Raw genomic sequence first — 14,741 nt, 5'->3', positions numbered from 1 at the left:
TAGACATGTCAGACCTGCTGCACATGGATTGCATGATCTATCTGCAAGACCTAAACTGCCTGCAAATGGGTGGGTTTCACAGGAGCAGTTTTTCAGTCCATTGCCGGGATAAGTGTGCTAGATTTTGCTGCACAGCTTGCCTAGAAAACCCAATCGTTCTGTGCACTTTGTGTCTCAAGGGTCATTGCAAGTGGAAGAAATTCTAGAAGGAACTAATCCATTGAATGCCAGTGAATTGCCAGCCATGGATGAGATTTCTTCAGGACTTATGAATAAAAATAGATATATAATTACCCAGAGAAATGGTGACTTCTGTAACCTTTTACTTATATTGACTTAGAGTTGCTATTTTTCTTTGGCTACTTAATGTCAGGGGGTTTTGTTGTTTTAAAGTACTAAGGAAGAGAACTATAGGCTAGCAGGTCTTAAGAAAGAATAACGTTTTTAGAACATACAGGTGAATGCAAAGTACTGGGGAAAGAAGTCTGACATAATCTTAACAAAGGAAAGCCATGCCTTGTAAATTGTTATAATTTCTTTTTTTTTTTTTTGAGGGAATCAAAGCAGCTGGGCAAGGAGAATGTGGTCAGTATAGCATAACTAGATCTTTAAAAAGAGTTCATCAAAGTGTCGTGTCAAATAGTATGAAAGAAAGATGCCATGGGGTAAGAGGGGTCCTTGTGTAGATTAATGATAGGCTATAAAAAAAATAGGAAACAAATAATTGATTTTAATGCTGGGGAGAAAACACCATCAGGGATCTGTGGTGGTTTATGGGTTGTTCAACATATGCATAAATGAACTGAAAAAGGTTTTAAATATTAAAATCTTCTGATGGAACAGTGTTCAAGATAGCCCAACTTGTATGTAAGTAGAGCTGGAAGTAGTTAGAAAGATGATGCAATATTGTGGAATAAAATGGCATGTGGGGGAAGAAAATTAGCGTAGAACACAGAATAGGTAATTCTAGTTAGTTGTGTAATATTGGATTTGAAATTAGCTATCACCACTAGGAAAGGATTGTGACAGACTCTTCCCCAAACATCCTTTTTCAGCCACTGTTGGAACACAGATGATGGATATATGGATATTTGGTATAACATCCTGTTCTCCTGTTATGCAAAAAGTGATATTGACTTTTTTTTTTTTAAGAAACTGAAGACATAAGAATTCTTTTTCCTTTCACTAAGATTTATGTAGAACGTTGTCATCCTACTGCCAAAAGTGATAACAAAATAAATGAGTCCGTGCAGCTATTGTTAAGGCAAGATCTTTGTAAAGTATTCTGCCAGGGAAGCTGGAAGGGAACAGGTTCATTTAGATTGAATTTACAATGATGCAGCGAGAGATACGTATTGCTGTTACTTTAGTGGTGTGAGTTTTAAACAATATTCCACTTGGATCAGTCCTTCACTGTAAGTAATTGATGCTACTTACGATACCGTTGGATACATTGGTCAAAAAGCTTCTGTAGACCAGCTGGTTTAGTGTATATAGTTGGAGAAGAGAAATGCATATGAAAGCCAAGTGCACATTGTAAAGATGATAACATTACATGGACTGGTAGATATTTATAAGTTCAGCTATGGCACATATTACTTTATCTAATGATGTAATAAAATAAAAAAGACTTGCAGCAAAGAAGTTGTAAGGACTTTTTTTCTCACCACTCTTGAGTGTGGAAGTGGTATGTTATTATTTATATTTTAAATGTCTGGAAAACACAGGAAAGGCCCAAGCACAAATTGTTACTGGTATTTAAGTGTTCAAATTTCACTGAGGTTCAAAGAAAGCTAGGTTCTGCTATTGTTGGGCTTTGAGACTTGTGATTGCCTTGATGTGATACAGGTGGCCTGATGGGGGGACTAAAACAGAATCCAGGAGTTCCCAAGTCACAACTCAGCATTTCATGTGCTTATTTTTCAGGTACACAAAGAGGCCTTCAAGGCAAACTAGTCCTGTATTTTGTCAAGAGTATCTGAAATGTAAATGTGTGTTTTATGCTCATTCTGTAGCCATCTGCGTAGTTTTTTCATATATATTTCTATATATTTGCATGCTAAACTTGCCATTTCCAAACTCTGGATGTTATCTTGGGATCATCCAGAATGTTAAAATACTCTTAGAGAGCTTATTTTTATGTTGGTAGTATCTCTTCGCCATTTTAGATGCTATATAAAAATTGAGAGGTGTTGTCATTTTAATTTATTTCAGGTATATTTAATTTCTTAAAACCTTTCTTCCTCCAGCAAAACCCAACTTCCTGAGATTTCACCTCTCATCAAGTAAAAAAGTGTAATGGATTGTGTGTATTTTGAAATACTAGTATTTTCTGTGCATGCTCTATTGTTATGAATAATATGGTAAACCCATGACAAAGAGAGTACTAGGCTGCAGTTGTTCGCGTCCTGAGCATTCCCTAAGGTATAGTTTGTTTGGTTTTGTTAAGAAACAAAATTAAATCCTGAAAACTTCTTTCAGATCTGCCTTCTTCCCCCCCTCCAAGTGATAGGTAGAGTGAAATTTCAGTGTTCTTTTTGGCGTTTTTGTTATTAAGGTTGCAGTAATTTGTCATAGCTCTGATCTTCTGTTGTTGGAGCTCCAGTCTTCTATAGCAGTAGCCATGAATGCCAGTACAATTTACTTTCTTTTCAGTTAGTGAGATCTAAACAAAAATTAATACATCATGGTGATCTCGGAAGCAGTTTCGGAAAAATGTGAGCAATAACAAAATACTAATGGTGCTGCTTTTCTCCATTATGCCTTGTTGTGTTGTCGTATTTGAACTACTTAATGCCTATATTAGTACTGGTTTTATTTTGATGCTTACTAGGGCCAAATAACTTCAGGAACCTTTCAGCAATTTCATTATTAAAATAGTCAGTATTATGTACGCCTTCTGTTTGATTTGCAGAAGTGAGTCTATCTGCTTAGGTCTATCGGTACTGGCTGTTTGTGCTGACCAGAAGCAATTGTTATGTGTTTTTTGTGATCCCCCCCCCGCCTCTTTTTCCTCCCTCCCTTTTTTTTGAACTCTGCATTACGTGAGAGCCATCCCTTGAGCAAGACGGGCAGCTGTGCCCTCCTCACTCTGTGTTTCTCTGCTGGTGCTGGGTACGGTGCATGGGGAAGGAGGGCTGTTCTTGCTCTGCAGTCGGGCTGTTGCTGTGACTCAGCCCAAGCCAGCATCGTCTAATATGACAGGCAAACTGTCAGAAAGAATACAGTCAAGTGGAGAACTTGTCCCCGTGGGTGGAAAAATCTAGCACGGCTGCACAGTAGCATTAGTGCAGCAAAACGCTTAAGATGCGCTGCATGGTCTGCAGAGGTTTGAAAACGTAGAGCAGACCAGGGAATCCAAATGCTAAGGGGCTGTGCTTTTGAAGGGGTTTCTAATCTAGGCAGGGTTTGCTCCACAGAGCCCTTTATGGAGCCCAGGGGTTTGCTCCCTTCAGAGTCATTTGCAAGCGTTAGTATGGTCTTGCCTGTGACTCAGGGAGGTTTTGTATGCCTGCCATTTTCAGGTGCCCTGACTTGTTCTGCTTCTTCGGACTTGTGGAATAAGGACTCCTTGGTTAAATCACTTGCCGTTAAGCTTGAGATGAAAGGGAAAGAAGCATGGAGGGGAGGTGTGATGCAAATGACGGACCACACTAATACTACATTTTGCCCTTCATATGCTAGTGGTGATGGTGGTGACTTGGGACCATTAAGACTGCAGGTTTTGTTCAACTTTTCCTAGTTAAGAAATACAGTAGAGTTCAGTACTACTAGTCTCTTTAGTAGTGTCTGGAAGAACTCTTTTTCAGGCAGTGCTGCAGAGGTTGCTCTGCTTATCCACATTCTCTGCTTATCCCCATGGCCCTCGTGGGCAGATTTTGCATTTTCCTTTAGCAGGGACTAACAAGTGAGCAAAATGGTGTCTGTGTTGGAAACAGTGTACCACCAAAGCTTTGACCTAATTCTTTCTGTGGTTTTTTTTTTTTTTTTTTTTTTTTAACACGAAGGTATTTAGCAATGTTTCTGTGTTAATTCTTACAGTAAAATGTTGTGCTTCATATGCTGATGCCTGTCAGCAAGTGTTTCAGATTCTCATGCTTGCACTTATTGAATGAGCTCACTGACAGTGTCTGGGTAGAAGCTGTGCAGGCTCAGCCACACCCCAGACCTCCATTCTCATCTTTCTTTCCGGCCAATATTGTTTGTCCCAATGCTAAGTCCATCCAAGGAGAACATACTTGTCCCTCCAAGTGACTGAGCGTGGAGGGGGAGTGGGATACAGCTGGGCATCATCCAGATCCCTCCCTCTATTTTCCTTCTCCTTTCTCTCCTCTCATAGTTTTGGGATAGAGCATGTGGTACGTGTAGAAACTTTTACAGAGTCAAATTTTAGCTACGATAACAATGATTGCTTTCAGGTTGTAAATGCAGGAGTCCACTGAACTTGTAATCATTACTACTGAGAGCTCCTGAAGGCTTCCTGAGGGCATGAGAGGAATTAGCTGACTTAGGTTTTGTGGGTCACTTTTGAGGATATTCAGTAATAACTGTGATGTGGAATAATGGAACTGAGAGGTCAGAGTTTACAAATCTCTAGACATTTGGGGTTTTTTTTTCTTCTCTATTTTCCTATAGATTAGTGGTCAGAAGGATTACTTGGTCTGGTGGGAGCCTAACTCTAGAAGTAGTGCTCACTCACTTACTGCAAGTGGAAGTCACCCACATGAAAAATCAGAGAATAAGAACTCGTCCCAGAAGGGTGTCCTGGCTGTTTTCTGCATCCAGATGAAAGATCTTGTGGGCTCTGGCTTGCTTGAGTATTAAAGCATTCATCTGGGGTGTGGGAAAGATGACAGAGAAGTGACCAGACAGTGGGACTCGTAATGTAGCTGACTGCTCTGGTCTAAAATATGCCCTCATGTAATTTTGTGAAGCATCTTGCCACTTAATTAGTTCCACTGAAAATTTTGATCTGTTTTACTTTCATCTTTGTGTGGAAGAGATCTTTTTTGAAATTTTGACTCTTTTCTGAACGGGCCCAGTGAGAAATATGCTAGCATTTGCTGTTGTTTAGATGTAAGACTCTGTTGTCCTATTAGACGTGATGTAGGTGGCCAGCAGGACACTATGAGAAAGCATTAGGTCAGCTGCAGCATTTGCAGAGAAGCCCCAGATTGAAAGCTGTTAGATGTCAGCAAATGAATCCTTGTAAGTAATGATTCTGTTTAGGGGAAAAGTGATACTTTTGTAAATCAGTCAAAAGAAAAGCTATACAAATATTGATTAATTCAATTTTTCAGAACTCTGTGACACAGCTGATTATTTCTCTTGCTCATAGAATATTTTTGGCAGAAAAAATAAATCCAAGGCTCTTCTTTCATTTCTGTCTGGTAGCTTTTGGTGTTCTCGCAATGTGTCCTTTATGGTAGGAGAGAGTGGATTTGAGGTTATGCATCGGCTCTTGCTTCAAGATGCAAAGACGCAATTTTTTTGCCCCCAAGTTGACAATTATTTATTTGTCTTATTTTTCAGTTTTTCTCTATTCACTTATATAAGGGAACAGTACCTTACCTATATGTCTTACTCCTGTAGTTTTTAGCCTAAACTGGAATGCCTATCCCATGTGAATATCTACCCTTCCATTCAATCCATTTTTGAACACAGAATTAAAAGTAAGCATTTCAGTCACAAACAGATTACTCCTTTTTAGCTGATTAAAGGCTTCCATCACTTGCATCTATTGCATTTGCCACTCAGCAATTGTCTGTGCACTCAGGTCTCTACAGTGCACTCCACCAAAACCCACACTTCTCCCCCTTCCAGAGATGCAACTCGCTTGTGAGTTCTGCTTCTTTTTATGATTTCACCTGAGGACCTTTCCTTTTAATTATGGAAGCCTCCTTTGATTTAATGGAAGTTTCTGTCCTGTGAGAATGATAATGTAACATTGCATGCTTTTTTCTGCAGTGATCATTTTTTGTAGGCAAAAACAATTGCATACTTAATTATCCTCATTAGTGGTTCTGATTTTGAAACTGATTCAAATGAATATCCCTTTGGAATAAAAGGTTGAGCACTGGCACATTGAATCAGAGTAGCAAATTGAAAAAGTGTAATTTATTTTTTTGTTCCTTTCGGTGGACATGTTGTAGTTTTATACTGTTTACCCCCAAAATACTGGCTACCGTCACACAACACACTACATGGAAAGCAGTTCTGCACTGGGAGATTATATACTGTGGAAAGAATTGTGGCTTTCTGAATGATAGCAATTATGCAATCATATACATTAACACAGTGCATAAAGTAACCAGTTTATCCATACTTGCTATAGACTATACTTTTCTTTTGACTTTTTTTCTCCATTGCTTTGTACTGCAGTAGCAAGCGTAACAATTTACAAGACTGCTTTGACATCAACAAGTCAAACATCCAAGAAATGCTTTTTACTTCAAATATCTATTTTATGTTAAGCCAGGTCTCTGGGATGACCGCTTACAGCAGGCACCTGCTAGAGTGAAGTTAATGAATAACTCAGTTTCTTTGTACAGGACAACTTTGGAATGTTAGATTTTGCAAATTAACGCTCTCCTGATTCCCTCAGAGTCTTTCTTTATATGAAGAAGACATAAATAATCAATAAAGGGCCCGTCCCGGTATTCCTCCAGGCTCTCCATCCCAGCTATACTGCTATATTTCACGTTCCCTTACGCTCTCCCCTCAGGAGATGGGAGGAGGAGCAGATCCAGGGGCAGAGGGGAGGCCTCTGCCTGCAACTGCCCCTCATCTCCTTATTCCTGGACACCGTCTTCTCCATTGCCTCTCTCCTGGGGCACCCTCTGCCACCACGCCTGGACGTCAAGTCTGGGAGGAATGCCTGGCAGGGAGCAATTGGCATTCGCTTTGTCATCAGGGTCTCTGATAGCCACCACAAAGAGAAAGGAAGGAATGTTTTAGTCAAATTCAGAAACAGAATCATAGAATCATTTAGGTTGGAAGAGACCTTTAAAATCATCAAGTCCAACCATTAACCTAGCACTGCCAAGTTACCACTAAACTGTGTCCCTCAGCACTACATCTACACATCTTTTAAATACCTCCAGGGATGGTGACTCAACCACTTCCCTGGTTTCAAAGATTTCTGGTTTCAAAGTGCCACTCAGAGGTGCAGTGGCTCTCTGCCCGTCCCCTGCGCTGACTGAGACCCCTGCAGGTGCTGGGGGTCACCTCAAGCCCAGCAGGTCACCCTGTCGAGGACAATCAGCAGCTTACCCATGCAAAGCTCACGTTTGCACAAGTTAGCATTTTCTAATTGAAAAACTGGTGAAAAAGGTTCTTCACACTTTTGCTTGTTCACTGTTTAGGAGGCCTCTGTAAAAAGTATCAGAAAAATTTGTTTTGTCAGAGCAGTGGGTGCTTCTGCATTTGCTGCTGGAAGATATATTTTTCTGGGGGAAACAAAAAAAAAAAATTCTGCCCATTGTTGTCATGAACACCCGTGACTCCACCAGCGCAGAGTTATCTTCTTTTTGTAGGAGATGACAACTGCAGACAAAAAATTGGGCTTTTTTTCTGCTTTTCTCAGCAGTTTACAAGACAGTAACATTTATCAAGGAAATCAAAGTGGCTGACAGCAAACCATATTTTTTCCCTTTACTCCATTGATGACTTGACTTAAAACTATTGTGGGTGGTGCTGTTTAATTGGTGCTTTTGTGTTTATTTTTACTAATGTAGTAGTTTAATATACTCTTTGTTAATTATATTTGTAATCTCAAATCAGTTTGTGCAATTGATTTCATTCTGTTTTCCTTATTAAAACTATTTGGTGTTGATTTTAGCATTCTCTCATCATTTTTCTTCAGTGTTGTTTTCACTTTTCTTAGTTTTTTTGGTTCCTTTCAGTAAGACTGACTTTGGTGTCTGGTCAGAGCATCTTAATCCAGTGCTGTTTTCCTGTTCCCTGTTCTTGAATACACCTATCTTGCCTCCACCTGAAACTTATTCTTTGTGTGAGTTGTGTTTTACCCTCCCACTCCTCAAATACTGAGGAATATCTAATCCTTATCAATTTAGAGTGGCATAAGAAATTTCTGTCTGCAGTCACGCAGAAATTGAAAATTGTGAAAGGGTATTTGGTTTACCTTTACTCTAACAAAATTTATAATATTTATCAACCTTATGTGTTAGTCATTAGATAAAACCCCTAGAGGGAGACATGATCACAGATGGATTATTGTAATGCCTCATCACTTTGATCTTTTCACAATAGGTGAAGCAATTTCCTTAGGTCACTTTGCGTAGCCTGTTACTTCATAATTGAGTAGTGATAACAACATTATTGTTTGTAGGTGTCTAATCAGTTTTTTCTTCTTTTAAAATAAGAGCTTTTTTTTTTTTTTTTTTTTAATTTGACAAAGGAAGACTTATTGGAAGAAAGGAGAAAGGGCCTATATAGCCTTTTTTTAAATTTTATTTTTAAATTTCAGTCATGGTGATACACTGTTGAATCTTGAAGAAAAAAAAATAATCCTAAATAGTGACATAACTCACTAGCATTGCATCCTACCACCCAGACTGTCTTTCTCTGGCTGTATTCTGCACTGAGTAACCTGCATATTTGTGATTTCATTTGTAATGCTTCTACTGTTGGTTTGAAGGGCACAGCAATACACTCTGAAATGTTTCATTTATCAGTTCTCCGTGTGTGTTTATGCAAAAAAAGGTTATCCTAGCATACAATGTTGTTTGGATGTCGACAGGGTAATTAACCTGTTGTATGATCCTGTTAATTCAGTTTCCTTAAATGTAGTTTATTGTTTAGATGTCTTCAGCCATTTTGTTAAAAATGTTTTAGGATCTTTTTTGATTGCTTTTTACATTACTTCCATTAAATTATCTTACAAAATATTTGTCTTTTACCTTACAGTGAATAATCAATATTTTATTTTCCTCTGGTAATGAGGATTGTAATATTTTTCACTGAGCATATGGAAAATGAGGGTTAAATCCTGTTCTTTCAGTTTCTCAACTGGTTTGTTATATTTGGGTCCCAAAATCTCACAGAGAAGTTCAACCTCTAAAAAGCAAATGCATGTTTTAATAATACCAATTGGAATTTTCTCCTGTAGCTGTGCATGCTTTTTTCTTAGCTCTAAATAAAACAATATGCAAAGGTATTCAAAGGAAGGATAACTTCTACCTAATAGTTGTATGTTTTTAAGGGTTATGATCAAGCTGGTGCCTGCTTCCTACTCTGTTTTCAGGCCAGTGAAAAAGGAGCTCTCTTGCTGAGAACAGATCTTTGATGAGATACGGGATCCTGAGGAGTTCCTTTAAAAATCCCTCTGTGAGCATTAGCTTCCTTCTGACCTCTGCTAGTCCTGTTCACTTTTTCTTCCTTTTCCTTCCATTTTGGCAGATAATCTCTCTTTTCTGCCTATCTTTTTTTTTATTATTATTATTTTTTATTTTTGCCCCTCTCCCCCTGCACTCTTTTGGGGGTTAGGGATGATGGGGAACATCTTTGTCTTTTTTGCTGTGATTCTATTATTGCTTTTTTATGTGCCACCTCCCCCACCAAACCAAAACCACAAAAAAAAAAGCAGCTTTTGGTTTAAATTTTCTGCAGCCTGGAGATGTATTGTGGAATTGCTGGTGGACTGGCAAAGGATGTAATGCTTTTAGGCTAATGTATGTGCCAGACAGATGACCCACAGTAGAAAGACCTGTAGCTGTAGACAACAGACTTCCACCCAGAAGCTAAAAACATTAGGGCAGCTGTGCTAACCTCCAGTTAACTGAGGTCTTCAAGAAAGATGGAGAGTTGTCCTAATCTTTCTCTAAATGGTGGAGAAGAAGGACCAAGTGAAGTGAGTGATTTGCCCCACAAAAGTGGGGTCCAAACTGCCTTTAGGCAGTGTTTGTCATCCTATATTAGCTGTGCAGGAGGCTCAGAAAAGCTGCTTTCCTAACCTAGGCACAATGTCTGGGGTCTCTCAGGAAAAAGCATCCTACAGAAGGCACAAAGGCTGTTGATATTTTTTTTTTGTTGTTCTTCTTCTTAAACTTTAATTGCAGTTTGACGCATGAGACTACCTGGGTTCCTAGTCACTTAACTGCTCAAGGGACTGCGTCTCATCCTGCTTTGCACTGGCTTTATGTGGCTGAGACGATGCCTCTAATAAATTTTCCCAACTGTGAGCTTTTGCTGGAGTGTGTTGTCCCATCATGGTACAAAGCCGTCCCAGGTATCTACCATTCCAAGCACAGACTGCAAGAGTCAGCCCCAGGAAGGAGCTTTCTGAAAAAGGGGTGTCACTGATTTCCAGCAGAGGCAAAGTTTAGACTTTATTCTATACTGTCATTTTTTATTTTTATTTTTTTATGGTCTTTTTTACACTCCTTGGGTTTGCTTCTAGGCTTCTTGTGTTTATGATGTTGGTATTTAACAGTGAGAAATTTTTAAATTTTAAGGTGACACTTTATGCGATCTATTAAATCTAAAGAAAATACTTGATTGTTGCCCAGCTCATCAATCACATCACTGAGAGAAAAGGAGAGAAAATATAATGTCCAGGGCTGTTGCAAACCTGATGTTCCACTGTAAGACAGTTAAAGCTGTTTCTATAAACTTGCTGTAGTGCAGGAGAGCAGTCAACTGCTTAATTACATAATTTATCTTTTCTACTTTGATTTTTATTTTATCTAAATAATCTCAGTGGCCTTTTTGCTCCAGACTTTCACTCTGATTCAAATCTTTTATTTTATCTGTATAAATATTTCATGCTGGATTTGATTAATCAAAGGGATGAGAAATAATTTTCCCTTTGTTTTGAAATTGTTATTCATTTAGGACCAAACTTTCTCCTTGCATGAACACTACCATCACAGTATTTAGCCTTTGAAAAGGACAGGGAAGGTAATTTAAATATATGTATCAATTAACTGTTCAGAGAAATTTTATTAATATTTTTGAATGTGTTGAGTAGTCTGTTGACCAAAGGTATTTCAATTCTTTCAAGAACTGTAAAGAAAACTGGGGCTTTAAGTAGTCTACTGCAGACTATGGAAAGAAGGCTTTGGAAGAATGTGAGGGACAAAAAGCTAGCTTCAAAATTCACAAACACGTTATTTAAACTTACGAAAACATGAAAGTGAACATGATGAAAAGGAAATGCAAAACACCAAGCTGAATAGATACAAATTTTTCTTATGTTACGTGTAAACTCTGTAAAAGTTTTCACTTTTGGCATCGTTACAGTAAAGGTTCTTAAAGGTGAAGCAGTCTGAAGGGGGACATAGAGAATGGGGGGGTGAAGGGAAGAGGAGGCTCTCCCTTGGACAGATAGTATCATGGTTTGCTTTTGCATGTCTTCTTTTAGCTCTTTGTTACAGCTAATGCTGATCCCTCTAGGACATGAGATCCTACACATAGCAAGCCCAAGCCCGATCCAGTACGGTGGTTTAAATGTACCATCATTTTTCTTATGTCTTAGTGACACCTCCTTTTGTCCATTGAAAAGGTGGATTGTGAAGCACCCGTTTCAGCCTGCTTTGTCTCATGTAATATAGAATGAAGCTTTGAGAAATGACACCCTTATAAGCAGAAATATCGGAAGAGTTATTTGCTAGGCCCTTGTAGAAGACCTTCATGTACACAGCATGCATATATGTAGGAGCTGCAGCACCCTGGAGACCTGGAGGAAGGAGTCACATGTCAGAAGAGAGTAAAAGTCACCTCTGTAGGAACCAAATAAGCGAGTACAGTTTTAGCTATGCCAATAGATGCAGGTATAGCAAATGCAAAGCCCAGCCTAGATCTTTATACCTATCTCTGGTTACATCTACCCAGTCTGGTTACATCTACCCAGACCGGTTATACAGTGCTCAGTCTCACTTTCTCTTTCTGAGTGTGATCGACTGGCAGCCCCACCGACCAGCTTGTCATGAGATAAGCCAGTTCACTTGACAGGAGATTTCTCAAGTGCTAAAAGAAATTTTGTATCTGGCTGACATATTCAGCACTTTGCAAGGCACAACGTGGCAGCACTGTCTCCCCTGAAAAGCAGGAGAAATTTCCATGGCTATTATACTTTGTCAGTTCCCCTTATCATTTCAAGTAGGTTGAGTCTGAGGAATTTTGACTAAACTTGCAAAAAATGTGTCCTTCTTTCCTTCCCGTTCTTGTTGTATGGGTAAGATAATGGTATCTATTTAACCTGAGATTCAAGAAGTGTCTCTCGTCCTGTGGCTATTGATCCGATAAACTGTTTATGGGCTCTTTTAATCACACAGTTAAGGGCGTAGGTCTTTGCCTCCTTGCCCTGAAGTGGTTGCAGGTGCAGACTGTTTGTCACCTTGTCACTTCAGTCGGGGCGTCCAATGAGTGATGCTGCGGTGCAGGCTTCCTCCTGTTTCCCTCAAGTATGACTGGCTTTGGTAGTAAAGAAACCTTATTCAGGAGGAATCTTTGACTTTCCTTCCCTTGGACGGCTAACTGATGTAACCTCTTTGAAAATGCTGGTGTCTTCTCTGTCCAGGCCAAGTGTAGTCAGACTCAACTGCAAGCCATTTCAGTTCTGGCTTGGAGGCGCTGTAGAAGTCCGTTCCCGCAGAGCAGGCTGTGGGGGCAGGCCTGTGCCTGTTTGCTGGGGCCCTCACAATTTTAGCCATTGTTCTGGAGACAAAATATTTCAAAAGCCTTCCTTGTTTTGTTCTCAGAATAGCATTTAGGCAGTTCGCAGAGCCTGTCTGGGGTTTTTTTCCCTTCTCTTCTTACCTTTTATGTTTTTGTTTGTTTGTTTGTTTGTTTGTTTTTCGGGTATTTCTCTTCTCTATTTTATATCTATAACTTAACTTTCATCAGCCTTCCCTACTGCTCTCCCTTGCAACTTTTAGTCTCAGCTTGCTTCTGCTTACTGTAAAATATGATGTTTAGTTGGATCATATTTTACTATTAAGTAACATATAATTACATATCGTCTTTGACTTGTCTCTGTTTCAATTAGGTTTTGATATATCACTTGTTCTGTTATTCAGCTAATCACTTTCTTCCTATGGAACGCTGCAGAGAAATATCTTTTTAATAAAAGATTCTGAAATCTCATTTTTGTTGTTGAATGTATCCAAGTAGCTTACACATTGTTTTCCACCACAAAATGCATCTGGATTGTTAGCATTGTGTGTATGTGCGTGTATTATAGCACTGCAATTATTTTCCAGGGATCTTAGTGTGTTTGTGTCTGCCATTAAGATGAATGCGTACCAGATGCTGTTTTAAAATGAAGCAGTATTGTATAGGCTGATGGATGGAAAGTTTGTCAAAAGTAGTGAAAGCTTCTACAGGGGATACAAAGCAGCTGGAAAAATTCATTTTTATGTGCTGCTAGTATGCGTTTTCTAGTTCAGCTGTGCTGCATTTTGATTAGAAAGTTAGATTCTATGGAAGTGTCAAACATAGTTCCTGGTATTCCATGTTTTTATGGCATTTGCAATTTGGTATTCACCTCTTTATTCTCAGCCAGTAAATCTACCATTTTTATACGAATGTCTCTTAAAAAGCAGTGCACTGTGTCTATTACTTCTACGTGAATGTCTTGTTGGCCAATGGAAATTAAAATGCCCTGTTGATTGTTTCACTTGTATTTGTAGAGAATAGCTTGTACAGCAGATGAACAATGCCAAAATTATTTTTTTTTCTTTTTAGTTCTCTATTATGTTACCAACAATACTGTTCTCTGCTTCAAAGTACAACTATAATTAGAAATGTGATTATGTAAAAGTGGCACCATCTTATTCATTCCTGCTTTTTCCTGTGCTTGGTCCTATTATGCCTATTTTTGCTTTCTAGATAGCCAAGTTTCTCCTAGGGCTGTGCCAACCAGGAAGAATTTGTTTCTTGCAAGGGACTTTATTCTGTACTAGCACATGTCTTATCTATATGCAGGGACTCATCCGTTCCGTGCTTGATTTCTTCTTTCTGAATCTCCAAGTGCTTTCCATCCTGCTCTGTGATGCCCATTTATCTGGCTGCCTCCTGCATGCCAGACATCTTTTCCTATTGCTTTAGGAGGGACTCTCTTAAATTTTTTTCTTTCTAGGGATTCCCAGAGCCAGTTCTGCTCTCTTTGGTGGTGGTGTCTCCTGGTGATCAATACCAGGATGATATTTAGAAGACAATATCTTCCCACCTTATATCTACTCAAGATATCAAAAGAGAGAATTAAAAAATAGTCCATTTTGTGGTCCAAGCTGCCATAAGACTAGGTGGCAGAGGTAGACAAGGCACTTTATGACTTTGCATATAAGTTTACCACAAATTACTTTTGCACAAGATGGATGTTATTGTCTTGCAGATGAAGGCTAACCTTGAAATCTGTCTCATTGATGCTCACTTGGGCCTGAGGCACTATGGTCATCTTTTCAAAAACTTACTCCTTACCAGACTTGCTTTTGAAATCATGTCAGAATCTACTGCATTCAATATATAGTGAAACATGCAAGTTTATGTGTTTATGTCAACCAAAATTGGCAATTTCTTTTACAAGTCAGCAGTATATGCAAATGTACAGCAGTGTGGTGGTATTGGTAGTCTCCTACTGTTTATTGGGAAACAAAAATCATGCCTTATGCTGATATGCTTTCAGACAGAGAGGGTTAGGAAGGCATTTTGTATGAAATGTTGAGGAGCCTTCAAGCTCTCTGGGTAATAGCTGAATAGCCCATGGTAGGAGTGCTCAA

At 39.0% G+C, this 14,741-nt stretch overlaps 1 protein-coding gene across 1 annotated transcript in view; it reads left to right on the top strand.

Annotated features, from left to right (window-relative positions):
- DSCAM (DS cell adhesion molecule) overlaps positions 1 to 14,741 on the top strand; it is a gene marked incomplete at both ends in the record, with an annotated part of 477,096 nt that overhangs the window by 56,603 nt on the left and 405,752 nt on the right. The window lies entirely within an intron of this gene.

The sequence above is a fragment of the Vanellus vanellus genome (assembly GCF_965231255.1).
Source record: "Vanellus vanellus genome assembly, chromosome: 1".
Taxonomy (NCBI): domain Eukaryota; kingdom Metazoa; phylum Chordata; class Aves; order Charadriiformes; family Charadriidae; genus Vanellus; species Vanellus vanellus.
This window is presented reverse-complemented; position numbering and strand designations above follow the sequence as displayed.